We start from the raw sequence: 16,236 nt of genomic DNA on the forward strand, positions 1-16,236 counted from the left end.
TGTGGTTCAGCCTGTGTAGGTCACTGTGAGACGGACAGAGCTATGTGGAAGGGCCTACTGGAGGACATACAGTCCAACACCCTGCTCAAGGGCCCATGGGGTCAGGTTGCTAAGAACATAGCAAGTATTTGTTGGTCTACTCTACGTACTGAAAACTTAAGTACATGGTGGTGAGTGAGATTTTTGGTAGGGAAAAAACGGAATAGTAATGTGTCTCCTTTGTCTTCACCTTTCGAAAGAGAAAAAAAGGAGGGAGACAGGGAAAAAGTTCTTTTCTATGCATTCCCCTTTATTATAAAACGGAAATAAAATTTTCATCAGGCAAAGTCTTACTTTCCATACTCAATTATTCCCCAGAAAGTTGAAATAAGTATAGATGTAGGCTTTTCAAGAATATGCTCCTAGAATTTAATTTCTGAAGTGAAAGGAAACTGCAAGGTGACATTGCTTTTGAAAATTGAGCCGTAATAAAGGGCTTCATTTAGGCATCCATCCTTGAAAATGGATGGTGAACTGTGTAGAGGTTGGGAGGGAAAAGGGAAAAAAAGGAACACAAGAGAATGAGAGTAGATGAAAGTACAAGGTAATTTAAGTCTTCGTTTAATGCCTCTGTTTGAAATAAGCACTGGTTTATTTGGTCAGCCAAGCATCAACAGCTCAAAGTCAAATTCTTATCATAAAGTGTTCTTGCCATGATGTCTAAGTTTATTGTGGACTTATCATTATCTTCAAGAAACATGGCCCTTCCAAAGGAGAGCTAGAATGCTTTGTAAATAGCTTTCAAGGGCTTTGTATTTTCTCAAGATGTCTTGAGGGGGCACCTGTGCTTGGGAAAGGCCAAGTGAGAACCCTGCTTATCAACATCACCAGTGTTAATGGGTTTCCCTTTGTATAAGGCTGTACTGAATCTTTAGTGATCAACACAAATGTCCATCATTGGGTCTTGAAGGTGAAGCATTGCATCATTCCTACATGCTAAGATCACATTCTGTTGTTCCAGTTGAGAAGATTGACGGTGTCTGGGGCTGGCCTGATACCTTCGGAGCACAGCTAAACACGATTAAACCCAGTCACCACTGTATCCCTCTTGAAGACCCAGCAGAAGTCAGCTGTTCTCTCTTGAGTAGAGTGTGTACACACAGTTCTAATGTGAATTTTTTCAGGTAAGCTTGCTTTTTTTTTTTTTTTTTTGGCTCTTTTAAATGGGTTATTATTCTATTTTTCTCAGCAAATCTGTTGTTATTCTTCAAAACTTTCGAATGTTGCTGAAGCATATAATAAATGTTTATTACTATTAATGGAGATAAAACTTTCAGGAGGCAATCTTGCAAGAGGCATTAAAGATTGGCAAAAACAAGAAAAAAGAAAAGAAAGAAGGAGCAGCTTGGCAGAGGTTCTGTATTCATAAACCTATTTATAGCTGGTATGCTTGCTAGGAGAGCAGGTTTGTGCTGCTGCCAGCAAGATGCTCTGGCTGACTGCTGTGCTAGTGCTTGCCCTAATTTTGCACTTAGGTTCTGAGTCTCCCACTGGGACACTGAGCAGATGTGTGATTAAACTGAATCTCGAAGGTGTTCAGGTTTGACTGCATCTCTGTGGACAATCAGAAAGATTTGATCCAGTTCTTTTCCAGGGCCTGTTCACATTGATTAACCCATGTTGGCTTGACAGGATTCTCAGAAACTAGCCTGCAAAGCCCCCTTCATCCAGCTAAGAATTTTCTTTAAACTTAAACATCCAAAGAGACCTGAAGTGAAGATTGACGGGGTTACCCAAATATGGTCCTTGGTCTGTTCTTTAGCTGCTAACCACTTTAAAACCATTTAGACTGCTAGTTGGGTGCTGGTGACATTCCTGGAGGTGCCACTGGATTGCTCCTTCCAGTCTGGATCAAGGTTGGAGGGAAATGGGAAGCATTTCTCTGGAATCACCTCTGCAGCTGAAACGTCAGCCTTTCGCTGCTGGTAATAATCATCCCCAGACTGTACTTTTGGGAAGGTAGCACTTAGTCTTTACAGAAAGAGAAACACGTGTCTCCTGTCTGACACTGAAGAGAAACAAAACAATGGGAGAGGAAAATAAAATTTGCAAAGAGCCTCATTAACAAAACCGAGTGTATAATATCATTTAGCTAGCAACTGGCTGCACGCCAGTTTGGGAGTAGGTTTTGTTCTTTGGTTTTTGTTTTCTACATGCTGCTTCTTTGTATGAAGTTTTTACTTTCGCTTGGAAACTATTGGGAAAGGGAGGGATTGAAATATGGTTTTACATGCATGTGAGCTGCAAAATGAATAACAATGAAGACAGCTGTTTTAAAACAAAAAAAAATATATTCCCTCCCACGCACATTCATTTATATACCTAAAACCATGATTTTTCAAAATGTAGGGGAAAGCATGAAAATACCTATTTAAGCTTATTTAGAAATATGCATGAGGGAAGACGAGTATCACTAAGGAATGTCCTGTGGAGGATGTGAACGTAAGGGCGGACCCACTAGAAGGGCAGAGCAGAGCAGGTTTTGTAATTTTGCAATGAAATTTTAAATCAATTATGTGAATAACTCAGGGAAATACTCTGGGAGTAGCCAGGAGCACTTCTTTGTCGGTGTAACAACACGGCTGCAGAGGACTCCGTGCCAGGCTGGAGTTAGTGCTCCCACAACTGAGCTGTGTGTTTGGCTCCCTGCAGTCAGCCTTAGCGAGCTGACTCCACGATGGAAAAAGCTTCCAAAACTCCACGAAGGCATGTCTGATAATACACGGCGTGTTTGTATGCCTGGCTGGGAGGTTTGATGTTCAAAATGGGCTTGGTTTTAGATTCTGCAATGATTAAACGTTTTGATAACTCGCATCATTATAATTTTCAAAGCAGACAGTAGATTTTTACTGAAATTACTGCAAGTTTCTCATAACTTGACTGATTAAAGGTAGTATTTCCTTTTCAAGAAGCCTCCACTGATCTGGTTGTTTCTTGAGGTCTGTTCCTTTGAAAGGAAGATTAGCATCCCTGCACTTTTTAATAAAATGAACTGAGTACTAAAAATCCACGGTCAGCAGTTTGGTTAGAACACCGCATGTGTGGCTCATTGCTCTACAGAACGTGTAGGATATTGAATGTGGATATTAATTTTCTTCATTCCTCCATCACAAAGGAAATAGAAAATGCTTATATAAGGGGCAAAATAGTTTATGGAATTCTTCAGCACTGCCTTTCATGTGTGCAGTTTTAAACTTTGATGTGTGGGGATATTGAGCGCTTCCTGGCATCAGCTGGGTGTACCTAAGTATGGATGAGGTTTGGTGCTGTTAAATAACTTCATGGTGGTGCTCGAGAAGAGAAACAGAAACAGTGAGGTTTCTCCTAAATTTTCTTTCTTTATTATTTTTTTTCTTTCAAGAACCTTTCTTCAAACTTCAGTAATCTTCAGTTTCCCCTTTAAATGGGTGCCTGGCGTATGCATCTTTGCAGACTCATTTCACGTCTCTGGAGTTGTTAAAGAGTGCAGCCCTAGCTCCAGTTCGCTTGTGTGGCAATGAACTTTCCATGGAAATGGAGCTTCTAATAAGTGGCATTGTGCTGGAAGGTGCTAATGACTGCCATCAATCAGAGAGCTGGTAAAAGTTGTTCCTCCCCCTCCTCCGGGACTAAATGAGACAGCAATTAAATGCCCTTTTGTTGAGTGATAGCTGAGACAATAGAAATCAATGTCCAAAGCACAAACCCAAATGGCAAGTCTTAAGTATAAACTAAGCCATGTGCCCCAAGGGATTGGCATGTTGATTTGCTTACAGCTGAGGGTGCATCTGAAAGGAATAACGGGGAGTGCAGGCAGCAGGGGAAGCTGTAATGCTCCTTGGAGTGTGGCCAGATCGCAATATTTGTTGGGAATGCTTCACGGTGGGACTGCCACGGCTAGGTGCAGCCCAGCAGCATACATGGGACTCAGAACAGGCTGTGGCACAAGGTCTCCATCAGAAGATGAAATGACAAGTGTTTATGGTGTGTTTTTACAATGGTTGCTGAAGAGCAAGCAATATCTGATCTGGTAGGAAGCCCGCTGCTATGAACTTAACCTTTGCTAAGGGCACTTCATAGTGGCTGGGTGGGCACTCAATCAGTTCTGTTACTACAGGGTTGGATTGAGTGTACTGCCAAGATGCATCCCGGGTTGGAGCACCTGCTGCCCCACATGCCATTGCTTTGCTGCTGAGTGCTTACAGGTGCAAGACCTGCTCTTGCGTAATTCAAATTGTTTTAAACAAACTAACTTAATATCAGCCACCATCACCAGCAAACAACGGGATGCTCATAATTTTCTTCTACATGTAAACAACCTCTACTCTGCCCTGGTGAGGCCTCACCTGGTGTAGTGTGTCCAGTTCTGAGCTCCCTGGTACAAAAAAGACAGGGATCTCCTCGAAAGAGTCCAGCGGAGGGCTACAAAGATGATAAAGGGCATGGAGCACCTCTCTTCTGAGGAAAGGCTGAGAGACCTAGGTCTGTTCTGGATCTGATCCACATCTATAAATATCTAAGGAGTGGGAGGCAAAGGGGCGAGGCTGAACTCTTCTCAGCAGTGCATGGTGACAGGACAAGGGGAAATGGCCACAAACTGAAGCATAGGAAGTTCCACACAAACGTGCATGGGAACTTCTTCACAGTGCAGTGCCGGAGCAGTGGCACAGCTGCACAGAGAAGTGGTGGAGTCTCCTCTGGAGACATTCAAGACCCACCTGGACGCCTACCTGTGCAACCTGGGCTAGGGAGCTGCTTTGGCAGGGGGTTGGACTCAATCTCTAGAGGTCCCATCCAACCCCTACAATTCTGTGATTCTGTGAACCTTCAGAGACCCCTTAATATTGGTTGGTAATTTTGTCCAAAGGATATGCAGTTCTTCAGGTTGCTAAATACGTGTTGCTTGTCTTACAGACTCCAGACCTTCTCCAAAGCTCATTTATGTCACTAAGACATTTCCTTTTGACTGCAGCATGCTTCTCGCAGTTCGGCTTTTGCTGTATTTCCTTGCTGAAATGGCTGTAAGTTACTTGTGTGCACAGGGCTGCATTGTCTCTAATCTGTGTGGGTTTTTTGTTTTTGTTGTGTGTGTTTTTATTTTTTTGTTTTGTTTTGTTTTTAATTTGTGGGGTTTTTTTTTTGTTTGTTTGTTTTGCTTTTTTTATGTGTGTGTGTTTGTTTTTACTTTTGAGCAAAACTGTAAATGCATTGAGAACAAGAGATGATTACATTTGCTAATGGCAAGGCCCACTGCTGCCTTGCAGTTCATATGCTGTTGGCAGAGACTAGCAGCTCAGCTGAAATAAGAAAGTCTTTAAGTTCATCTCTGAAGAGATGTTACAGGAATAACTTATTTCACTTCTTTACCTGAAAAGTATTGCACACAGATGACAACGGTCATCTGAAGGAAAATCTGAATTTGTTTCAAAGAAAATATGTCTGTTTAGAGAGTTTGGTATTGAACTCGTTCTGTGGAGTGCCATATTCATCACAGTTCTTTTGGGGGCTTGAACAAATTTAAATGACATTACCCATTAAAAAAAAAACATCAATAAATATATAATAACACATTTGACATTGGGGCCAGTCTATCTTGGGATGAACATAAGCATAGAAAGTGCAAAAGCTATTTGTAATGGTTAATGGTTTATATTTACTTATCCAGTGTGTAATTTTGAATAATCACAGATTAGCTTTTTTTAAGCATCTGCTTCTATATGGCAAACCTTCAGCAGCCCAATGAAGCAGAGCCATTGACTGTGATTTGATGTGTCCATTACCTCCTGCAAATGCTGTGGAATACAATAGGGTAGCATGCAGACTTCAGAGCTGTCGTGACAGGTATTAAGAATGTGTCAAATCCCGGTGATGACTGATAACATATCTGTCATTTGTGATGGGATTATTAGGAAGAGGAATGCCACTAGGAGAAAGATACTCTGGAAAAAAAAAAAAAAAAAAAGGGAGGGGGGGGAGGTGAGGGGGGAGGGAAAGACAGGAGGAGAAAGGATTTACTGTTCTTCAGAGCTGCCTCATTTAATTAAGCTTTGTCTAGTCCATAAACAAATCTATTAACTTCCTGACTACTTTGTCAGTTTACACACTTTAACACTGCAGGAGTAATTCAAGACAATTCAGGTTTCTCTGTGGTGGATAGCTACACAGTAAGTACTGTAGCTATGATGAAGATTGTTGACCAGTGCATGGAAACAGCTAGTGTAATATTACTATCTTCTTTATTTTCCAATTGAGCATTTAATAGAATGCTGTGGAAGACAGAATTCATTGGGCACATACAGCATCTTCTGCATGGAAGATCTTTCTAGAGCTGAAGGAAGAATATAGTCTGCCAGCACCAATTTATTTGCATTCTTTCATTAGCAGAAAGCACATGAACTGTTGTAGTGTTGTTTTATTTTATTTTATTTTTTTTCTGAGTGGGTGCCTTGTGTGAGCATGGAAAGGAGGCTGTTTTTTGGGTCACTTGTAAAATTAAGTTCAACTGAGTAAGCCTAGTGTGCATAGTATACGATCAAATTCCTTTCAGGTATTTTAGGCTGAGCCATAAACGCATCAGATGCCTAAAAGCAGATAAATATTAAGACAGAAGGAGCACATTTTTTTCTGCTGCCTTCTGACAGACAGTTAGGCAATGCCAGACAGAGGTGACCTACTCACATCTTGCTGTCGGTATCTTTGGCGTAGGAGTATCTCCATGAGCTGCAGAACCATTCTTCATGCATAAGTGGACACTTGGGAACAACTGAACAGTTCCTGGAGGTTAACTGCCTGGTTCAATGTGTCCAACCATAGTGGTTGCCAGCTTAGGTCGTGCAGCTGGTGGTCTTCAGTGCTGGTTGATGCCTCACAGATGAGTGGCTGATGGTCTCGAATTTGGGAGGCACATGGAGAGTTGTGGGCCTCTATTCAGACCAAGCCATAGCTGCTCTAATGTTTGACAGATATTTAAGGAATTAACTCTGCTTCTGACAGTCTCTGATGGCAAATCAGCTTCAACAAGCCATCCACATCTGGGCAGCCAGATATTTGTCCTGCAGAAGGGCCTATTGGGACAAGGCACAATGCAACAGCATGCTGGTTAGCTTATGGATCTGTGTCTATGTTTTGGGTGTAAACACAGGCCCCAAGCTGCCAGGGTGTGGGTGTAGGCCAGAGCTGAGGTACCTGCAGTCCAGGCTGAGACCTCATGCTTACTGTAGGGAAGAGCACACGCAGGGTAGTTGCAGTGCACCATAGCTCGAGAACAAGTTTGTACCCTGCTTACCTCAGCTTGGGCCCCCAGGAAAGACCTTAGTTTTTTTGCTTTTTTTTTCCCCCCTCTATTTTTGTAAATGTACGCTTACCCCACTCACATAGGCTGGCTGAGCAGTGACTATGGAGCATTCTGCTGCTAGAACTACAAGTTTGACTTTTTAATACATGATGTATTGTGGCTTAATTCGTTTTCCAAGGTAGTTTCATGGCAGCCATCCCAAAACAACAAAGGATTTGGGTACCTCAACCCAAAGCTGGTTGAACTTAAGAGTTGTTAAGGGGGGCAGCTTTTGTTTTTTTTAATTTCCTCCAGAAGCTGAATTCAGCATTTCTTCAGAGTAAGTTGAACTGTGCACTCAGAAATCATTAATTATACTTTAAAATCTGGACTTCAGCTTCTTTGTACATAGATAACCATACAGCATATTAATGTTGTGTCTTACCATCTGGCAATACCCTATTTCATACCAATTAAACATGGTTCTGGGAAGAAGAATGGCTCTGGATGACAGCACTCAAACGAAGAGCCTTTCCCCATTGATCACAGGTTTGGTTTTGGCCCGGGGTGAACATGGCATTGATGATGGTGTATATCAATCATGGGTAGCCCACAGTCTGCAACCAGCTCTTTGGTGTGCTCACCCTGGAAGGAGAAACCATTGCAAACAGGGACTATTGGCAGCAGTCACCGCCTATTTTTCTCCAGTGCTCTCACATCTTTCATCATCTCCCACATTTAATAGATTTATATGGTGAATGAGTTTTCTGTCTGAGAGAGCACTATGGTACAGTAAGCATGAGCTTGGAGTGTTTTTCTGAGGGAAGCTGTTTCTTCCCTATGTTCTCTCTCTGTCCCTCCAGTTCTCCAGACTTCGCCAACTTAGAAAAAGAAACAGCAATTCTTATCTGGGAGGTATTGCAGAAGTGGACTTCAGACTCAGCTATTTCTTTTTTTATTATTATTTTGCTTTACATGAAGTGTCCTGAGATAACACAGAAAATCAGAAGTCTCTGGGAGTCATCTTTGAAGATAATTGAACTTGTAATAAAATTCCTTCTAGGGTCCAAGATCAACACTGCATGCACAGTCTCTCTCCTGTTGTTCATGTGCTCACACTTAGCTGCAGTCCAGTTCTTGATTTATGTTTTTTTGTTTAGTGGTAAGATTAGGATCATCCTTTGAGAACCAAACCAAACCACCACTACCACTCAATTTAAATCCATGTAGATATCTTAAAAAAAATGCACAAAAACAATACAAAAAGTATATCTAACTCCTGATCTCTTCCTACTTGAATGAAAATTGATTTACGTGCTTGTTTAGACAAGTAGAATATTTTCAGAAATCTAAGAAATTATTAGTGGCGGTGATTGTTGTTTGTGGAAGAGGAGTTGGAAACAAAATATTGCAAAACTACTTCTTGCTGATAACAAATAAAACCCAATGGGAGATTTTTGTTTTGAAAATATTTAGCTGTTGACATGAGGATGTTTGTTAGAATATTTTTAGTGCTGATGATGAAAATAAGCATTCGTTGGAATTTTGGTAATCTTGAATGAAAACACATGCTAAGTTCTTTGTTAAGCTCCATCTCTCTGCTCTGGATGTTAATGTTACAGTATTTAGAAAAGGTTTTTTTCTCAGCTGAGAGTTTTCCCTGTTGTTTATACCTGTAATCTTTTTTGTATTGTATTTGGAGGAGAGGTAACGAGAGAGATTTGGTCATAAAGAGAATAGCATACTGCAGTAGTGTCTCTGACAAGATTTTAAGGTGACGTTTGTAAGTTGCAAGGTTGCAACTAAGCCTGTGTTAAAGCTGAAAAATTCGTACTTGTTTAATTGTGGTGTAAAACGTTGTTATTATCATATGAAAAGCACCCGTGATGCCTTGACTTGCTTGATAAAATAAGAATCTGTTCATGGTAATGACCATTAACTCACTGACAGGATGATAAAGAGATTACAGGGTTCAGCTTCCCACTTACAAAGAATTGGTTGGTGCTATTCTGCTAGTCCAATGTGGGTATGTTGCAGAACAGTCATGGAAAACATATTTAATATTTTTAATGTGCTACCTGACAGCATGATCTCTACAGTATGCAATTTTCTGTTCCTCTGACCTCTTACACACCAATTGTATTGGCAAAACACTAATTAAACTGGAACAATGTATTTATTGTGACTGAAAGTTGCTTTCATCGCAGTTTCTATTGTTCGGGTTCCAGAACAGGAATGAAAGAGCCTACTTAAAGATGCTCTCCAAGCTCTGGTTAAAGATGGCTCTTTGTTTAGAACTTTATTTAGAAGCTGTAAAAGGAAAACTTTCCTTCTACGTGATTTCAATCCCTTGAAAATTGCTGCAAAATGGTTTGTGTTAAAATTAAACTATGCTAACTGTGGAAGTTAATTAGTTTCCATCATGGACCACCAGTGTGTTTTGCTCTTCTTTAAATGGACTTCGGTAGCACTTCAAAAAGGTGGTAAATCTCTGAGCAATGCAGAGAAAGGTGGGACCTCATGGAAATTCAGTGGAAATCTTGCTTATACACTAACCTGTGATGGCCTCTGAGAAGGGAATTATTGACTTTCCAGGATGCAGTTATTAGCAATGAATGCCTGAGTGCCCTGAAGAGAGAACAGAATTGGCAGTGACATGATGCTGGCGGTGACCATCATCTAAAGCTCCTTATGCAGATTGAATATCTAGGGAACTATGGATAAGATCTTGAGTTCAGGATTCACCAAAGTGGCAGGAAAGATGTTGAGCCCTGTGGTTTCTTACTTCTCTCATGATGTGATTTGCCTGATTTTGACCCCTTATAAGCCTTGCTTCAATCATGGCATATTACAGGATATGACATCTTCAAATGGAAGATAGTTAAGTTCTCAATTCTGTTCTAAATACAAAATAGTTTTAATTCATGGCTAAGAGACACAGCTTTGCTTCACACACACTTCGGTGTCATATGCCATTTTGTCAGACTGCCCCTCTGCTGCCATCTGGCACACAGCAACAACATGCAATGCTATATTGGCAGGCGGGTTCAACCTCTGCTGCCATACCACCAACACCTGCCTCTGATGTTATGTGCCAACATAATAAAATCAGGAGACATTACTTTCAGAGCAGCCCATGTGCTATAAAGCACTGATCTCTGATGTGTCAAACTGATCAATTATGTATTGTACAGAAATAGTTTGCTTTTCTTGACTCTCTTGTCCAGCTGTAGCCAGTTTCTTTGTCACACATCTGAATACTCTCCCCCCATATTTGAGCGTTGCCAGGGCATTCGTGTTATTCTTAGTGATGTGTGAGATTCTCTCATTCCCTCTATCTCACCAGCACCTCCTTACATGCAGTCATGCTGTAAATGCTGCTGTAAGGTACATGGAAGAGAATTATAACAAAAGAAAATCTGGGGACAGCACCTACATCCTGTTAGTCCATGAGGAAGTTCCATGCCAGCATTTACAATGTCAATCAGAGGATCTGGGTGCTGCTTTGAAAAATGGAGGGACCCTGTTCAAATCCCACTGATACCAGAGAAGAGTGGATGCCCTTTAACACAGGATTAGAGTAACTAAATTTTCACATTAGTACGTACCTGGAAAATTTGCTGCTGCTCTGCTCTAGGTTCCCACTTGCCCATATTCAACTGAACTCAGATAGCTTGGAGATGGGCATTCACCTGCACTGCCGTCATGTGTCCTGAGAGCAGTTCAGGTGTAGTCTCAGAATGACATCTTTAAGAACATAAACTCTGCTATAAACTATCCGAGGTTTAATGTGCCAGGGATCTTTGTCCTCATCCTTTTCTGCCAGACTACGTATGAATTAATAGAATTTATTTTTTTACTGTGTGTGTGTGTGTGTGTGTGTGTAAAGAGCTTATTCTGTCAGATGTTTCCGTTCCCCGTTCTGTTTGCTGTGAGCTTACTTCTTTCAGGTGACAGGCATGTGTGCTGAAATTTGACGTTAGGATATGCCAATATTCACTGTCCGGGAGAAAATTCATTCAATTTTCTGTATGCAGAATATAGATTGCAGAGATAGAAGCCTGTAAATTACTTAAAAGGCACTGTGTGGTTTAAAACTACTATGCTACCCTACAGTTATCTGTAATGTCTACTCTAGAGTCAGCCAGCTGTATACTTATATTACTGTGCCTCATATCTGGCACTCAGAAATGATGTTTATTCTTCTCTTCCTGATGGGAAAACCATTCACAGTCAAAAAACTGTCAAGCTTCTCTTTTGTCATCATCTCTACGTATTTATATTCTTTCACACTGAGTCTCCTCAATCTTGCTGGTCTAATGTGTTAGATTCTTTTACAAGAATTTTCCAGTTTCTTGATCACAGACATTTACTTTTCTTGTTCCTCCTCTTGAATGAAATGCTTCTTGGTGAAAATATAAATGCAGTAGAAACTGAAAAATTCAGATATTCTTCGTGGTCGATGGGAAAAAATTGGGCACTTCTGGACTGTTCCCTAGCACTCCATTTTAGCTCTCCACCTAGGAGAAGATTAATTGCATTCTACAAGTGCCTGTTTTTCTCAGCTGATAAAGAGAGGTTAGTTGGCTCACTGAGATAGCTATTTCCACACTGTTGCTATGTAATTTCAGGAAAGATGCTCTTCAACATTTGAGTTTCAGAATGAATAGCACAGCTAAGCAAGGACCTGCATCTCTTCTACCGTGTTTCTATTTAAATGCAAACAGAAGGAGACCAAAAGCGATTTTGCACATGTTCCAGGTTCACATTGCGAAGTTGATCTGTGGGGTCCTCTCTTTCTCCTTCCTTTTTTTTTTTTTTTTCACTTGGAGAGAAACCTGACTGCAGAAAGTCTGCCCCAAAGTTTGTCTGTTCAGACCAAAGTTGAATCTGGTGAAGTACTGCTAAACGAAATAGGCTGTCTATATTCCTTTCCCTATAAGTACTGCATTCAAGTGCCGAGAAAGCTTTACCAAATACATTTAGTAAACAAATTATTTTTTCTCCAACATTAGCATTTTCCCAGCTGTGCTTGGAGAGCTCTGTGCAAATTGACTTATAATAAGGCAGAAAATTGGATGCACTATTTAAGGTGAGAATGATCATAACTTCTGCCTTCCATGAATTTGTACTGAAAGCTGAGGGTCACCAGCAGCAAAGTTGTCTGACACACATAATGAAGGTGGTCCAAAAGATACTGTCACATTTTGCACAGAAAGTAAGACTGGAAAATATACAGCAATTTATATATTTGTAATGCACACAAAAGACTTTTCCCCAGTATCAGTGCAGTTGTCTGCCTATGTTTAGTCTTGGGGAGCACTGTATTTCTCTTATATGAAGGAACGTGATATTCTGCATTATGCAGTAAGTAATGTTGTGCTCCTGAGGCCAAAGCTATAAACAGCTTTGCTGCTGGAGGCTGTTGGTGTGGGAAGGCAGAGTGGGCAGAGCATGGTGTCAGAGCCCTCCTCATCCCTTCATTGCCAGCCCTGCTGCCACCAGGAGTTATTTACATTGACCTCTCATCAACCACAGTGCTTAAGGAGAATTGCAGTTGAAGGAGATCATTTATTTGACAGACAAAGAAGTAACCTTGTGGAAAAATGGCTGGGGGGCTTTTGAGTGCTCCTCACCTCTGGCTGCATTGGCTGAGGGAACCAAACATCGTGGGAAGTGGCAATATGGCACAGCTCCAGCTACGGCATGAAGGAAGAGCGTGTCCAAAGTCTCAGTGATGTGTGAGTTTCAGTCCTTAAAGGGTGGTACTTTTGTTTTAAATCCTGCTATCAAAGTATAGGATTTTCTTCTAGTCGCTAAATGTCCTGTCTCTGTGTTATGCTGCTTTGCTGACCTTGATGGCAGAGAGTCCATTTAGCACTGTGTTTTCTTTTCAATTTTTTTTAATTAGTTTGCATATTTTTACAAGAAAAGTTGATTTGCTTGGTCTATGTTGTTTGCGAATTAATTTTATTCATTTTCTTTCTTAACTAAATAATCCTAGCCTTTTCAATTTTGTTTCATTATGGAAATTTTCCAGAGCTACATTGCATATGTTTGATTATAATTAATTACACATCGACTAGTGATATATGTATATGAAGCTAATATCTTTTATTCGTTTAGCACCGAAATGCACTTTTCCGAAACTATAGGTCTATAATATTTTATTTAAGGGCTCTGACTCGTGATTGCAGGCAGATTTATTTCATTGAATCATAGAATGGCTTAGGTTGGAAGAATCCTTAAAGCCCACTCAGTTCCAACCCCTGCCATGGCAGGCTGCCACCCACCAGCTCGGGCTGCCCAGGGCCCCGTCCAACCTGGACTGGAATGTCTCCAGGAATGGGGCATCCACAGCTTCTCTGGGCAGCTGTGCCAGTACCTCACCACAGTCTGAGTAAAGAATTTCCTCCAAACATCTAACCTAAATCTCCCCTCTTTCACTAAAGCTAGTAGAGCACTCTCTCCCTCAACCTGCTTGACACTTGATTTGATACAGCAGGCAGAATAGCAGAAGAAAGCTTTGACGTGTTGTTTTACCCTTTTGAAAGAAATCTGTTCCTTGAATCATCTGCATTCTTCTCTTGGGCTCTCCTTGGTTAAAGCGTGAAGATTTGGTTCCTCTGTCTCCCAGCATAAAATGGCCCAAGTCAAGATCTCAGAAAAAAGGACTTTGTGTGGTGTCCTGCCCCTAATTCACTGGCCTAAACATTCAAAGTTATTTTTTGGACTTAAACAGAGCAAAGGGTGATTCAGACGCACATCTCCTTTACTCGTGATCCTCTTCCCATATTCCTGACAGTTCTGGTTTGTTTGTGGCCTTTATATCAGATGACAGTTGGTGTCCTTTTCCTGTCCTTCTGCTCTCTGCCCTCTCCTAAAGCACTGTCTCCTTTGATCTCCTTTCCCCAGGTTTGGCAAACAGCCCTGCCAGCAGGATTGGCTTGAGGAGTCTTTCAAAAATATAAACCTGGCTAATTTGTCAGAGGGGAAGCACTGGCCATTGTTTTACCTTTCTCACCAAGGTACCTCACCCCCTTTTTATGGCTTCCATCTGGTTTTTAATGGTGTGTTTGGGCACACAATGAAACAAAACAGGACATGAAGAAAAGTTGAGGGAGCTGGGCTTGTTCATCCTGGGGAAGTGAAGGCTCCAGGGAGATCTCATTGCAGCCTTCCAGTACTTAAAGGGAGTGTATAAACAGGAGGGAAACTTACTTTCTACATAGTCTGATAGCTATAGGGCAAGGGAGAACAGTTTTAAATGGAAAGAGGGGAGATTTAGATAAGATGTCAGGAGGAAATTTTTCACTCAGAGGGCAGTGAGGCACTAGCACAGCTGCCCAGAGGAGCTATGCTGCCCCATCCCTGGAGGTGCTCAAGGCCAGGTTGGATGTGATCCTGGATAGCCTGAGTTGGTGGGTGGCAACCTGCCCATGACAGGAGGGGTTCTAACTGGATGGCCTTTACCGTTCTTTCCAATCCAAACCATTCTGTGATTCTACGAAGAAGAATGATGCAATGGCTGGGCATGAGAGAGACAGTAAAAGCTTGTTTAGTTCAGCCCAGGCTAATGTAGTTGTTTTCTTCCCTCCCGAAACCTGAATTCATACAGTAGGAAGATAGTACTTGACTTTAATTTAATGCCCTGCCCTGCCCATCCTCAAAGTCCAAATCTATTTGTCACTCTACCAGGTTACTCTTCACCCATAGTTTCAAAACATTTAAAAACAGAAATGATCATAGCTCAGAAAGAATAAAGGCTGTTGCTTAATTCAGTTTTGTTTGTGTGTGCTGTGCTTTTGTCTGCAAGGAGGTATCTCCAAGTGTGTCACACTGCAGTTACTTGTTGAGGTGGTTCTATTTTAATTTCCTTCTGTGAGGAGGATGTCCTGTGACGGTGGTAAAAATTCTCACTTCATGCATGGAATTCCTCCAGTTCAAACCACCTCTGTGATGTCTAATGCCCTCTGACGTGTTTTTAAAGTTTTTTTTTGTTTGGTTTTTTTTTTGCTCTGTGTATGGCCTAAACACACACTGCTCTATCTTACAGAATAGTAGTTCATTATGGCTAATATTCCTGAAACTCAGCTACGTGTTTGTTATAATGACATGGATAGGCCCAGCACTACAAATATGTCTGCACTGGACCCCAACACCATACGAAAATGTTTTTTGTGATGTTAACATCTGGATTCTAACATGACTCCAGTGCTTCCAGATTTTTTGTTTCTCAGAGCATGAAAACAGCACAAGGGGGAAAATCTGTGTTCCAGTTAAACCTATAATGGATGCTGAGAAAAGTATGTAAATAATGTATCACTTCCAAGTTTCTAGCTAAATAGGATTGCTCCCTCCACCCAAGTCACTTTTGCTATTAATAACAATTTTTTTTCTGCTGTTTTCTCTACCACTAATAACATGGAAAAAATTCAGCTCAGTTATTTAGAAGGTAAAAATATCTTGCAGGGACTCCCAGCCGGCTAGTTAGAGTTGAAGTTTTAAATAAGACAAACAAAACACCAGGCTAAGTGCTGAGATATTACTCTGGCAAAATCCCATGGACTTTACAGGCTATTGGCTTATGTAAAAATTAGAAAAAACTTTAAGACTTCATGATGTGGGGCAGCATAGAGATGGCTGTTGACTGCTTCCTGCACTGCTAGTTTTATACACTGTCACGTATCCTCTGCTTTATCTGCTGAAGACAGTAGTTTGTAATTCAGACCGCCAACAGACATCTTCTTTGAGGGTAGCAGTATTAAAAATATTGCTTCTTTTTTGGCAAACCAGCAACATTCTTGTGAGTGTATAAGAAACATGGACTGGATATTTTTGGATGCTTGCTAATTCAATTCAGCTGTCCTTGTCTATTTTGCTTGATTTGGGAAAGTAAGAGCAAAGGAAACTGTATAGAATTACAGAAAAGTAATGTCTTGTGA

General features: G+C 41.1%; 1 protein-coding gene across 1 annotated transcript in view; it reads left to right on the top strand.

Annotated features, from left to right (window-relative positions):
- Positions 1-1,023: 1,023 nt before the first annotated feature.
- Positions 1,024-16,236, top strand: part of PLXNB2 (plexin B2) — a 174,132-nt gene continuing 158,919 nt past the window's right edge. Inside the window, exon 1 of the mRNA XM_065743529.1 lies at positions 1,024-1,163. The gene's annotated coding sequence lies outside the window, so the exon portion shown is untranslated. The remainder of the gene's footprint in view (positions 1,164-16,236) is intronic.

This window comes from Cyrtonyx montezumae, unplaced genomic scaffold (genome assembly GCF_038088225.1).
Source record: "Cyrtonyx montezumae isolate F1298 unplaced genomic scaffold, pur_monq_1.0 scaffold_3, whole genome shotgun sequence".
NCBI lineage: Eukaryota > Metazoa > Chordata > Aves > Galliformes > Odontophoridae > Cyrtonyx > Cyrtonyx montezumae.